The sequence below is a fragment of the Neovison vison genome, chromosome 1 (assembly GCF_020171115.1).
Source record: "Neovison vison isolate M4711 chromosome 1, ASM_NN_V1, whole genome shotgun sequence".
Taxonomy (NCBI): Eukaryota; Metazoa; Chordata; class Mammalia; order Carnivora; family Mustelidae; genus Neogale; species Neogale vison.
In genome coordinates, this window is record NC_058091.1 from 212119934 (window position 1) to 212121702 (window position 1769).

A 1769-nucleotide genomic window follows, 5' to 3' on the forward strand; every position below is an offset into this window, starting at 1 on the left:
TGCCAGTAACTCCAGCTGTCTTTTGTTGCCACTGCCCAAGATCAAAATGACGGGATGGTGGCGGTGAGTTTTTCATCTACGACCCTCTTCCCTGGTGCACGGCCTTTCCTCACTTTATCTTTTCTGGTAGTACCTCATTCCCTCTGTCCACTGCAGTAACCACACTCAACACACCAGGCATACCAAATCACCTCACACAATTACACCCCGCTTTTAAGAGCCTTGGTTTATTCATATGTAAAATTCCAGTTGAAAGTAGGTGGTTTTTCAGATTTCTTTTTCAATTGGCTTGGCATTGACTTAGCTTGGCATATATTGGGTCTTAAAATAGCCTTTTCCCAGGGTGCTCACTTTGCCTTCCCCTTGTGGTCATCAAGCACTCTCTTGGGTTGGCTTGGAGAGTGCCTCTGGCTCCTGTTCATGCCTCCAATGTTACCTCCTTCCTACTTCCTGCAGATACAGCAGAGTGTTTTGCTAGACTGTTCATGGATTCCTTCTACCACAGGTGAAAACACTTGTCTCAGAGCTCACAGATCTGCCAGCTTGTACAGAGTCTCCTGAATGCCGCAGAGAAGTCCTCCAGCGAAGGTTTCTGTGGGTTCTCAACACACCCAGTTTCCCCCACTATCCTCTGGTTTGGTAATTGCATCCCATTTTCCTTCTAGCTCTGAATTTTTTTCTCTTCTCTCCAGTTTTTCTTTTAATGCTTTCTAAAAAGATAATGGGCCTGTCTTCTGCTGTCATGCGCCCTCTTCCTTCTTTTGTTTGGAGTCGGCTGGTACTTGACTTTAGTCTATTTTAAGATTCTTACCAGTACACAGCCCTCAGTTGATTTAGAAAAATAATAACATATTTCTAAATAGCAAAATTGGCATCGCCTACCAGACTCTGAACCTCAAGAATATAGGAACATATTCTTGTAAAAATATGTATAGGAACATACATATTTTTCAACTTAACATGCATATAATAAGGACCCCAAAGAGTAAAAAAAGGGCATCCATAAAAAAAATAAGGCTCTCTCTAACTTCCACTTCTCCACGTCAACCTTTTTTAATAACTTACCCAGCTTGAAGAATTTTGGGGAAAATATGGTACTTTCCGAAACCAGCTTCCAATGATACCAATACACATGCACCAGAACAGCTGAAATGGAAAATAGGAGATGTTGGGGAGGATGGGGAGCACCTGGAACTCTCATTGCTGTTGTGGGAGTATAAACTGGCACAACTGTTTGGAAAGAAGTATTTGGCCGGTATCTTTTAGAGCTCCACATACCTCTATCAAGCATTTCTTCTCCCGGTGGAAACATGTGGGCATTCCTTAAAGATGTTTATAGGACTGATCACAGCAGCCCATTTATAAACCAAACTGAAAAGTACTCAAAGCGTGCATCAGCAATAGAATAGATCAATGAATTGTGACACAGTTACACAAGGGAGTGCTGTACCCAGTGCATATAATTCACTTCTAACTACATGCAACGGTGAGAATCAAAGCTCACAAGCAGTTTTGCATTAGAGAAGCCAGACACAAAAGGGCAATCCTGTCCACTTACCTGTGTATGATGTACAAAAACAATTAAAACTAAGCTATCCTCTTAGAAGTCACAGGATTGATTACTGAAGGGGGAGGGGAGAGTGACAAGAAGGGAATGGGGTACTTCGGGGATGCTAGTAATAGTCTTTTTTTTTTTTAATCTTAGTGCTATGCATATAAGTTTGTTCAGCTTATGAATATTCTCTAAGCTGTACACTTAAAACATATGT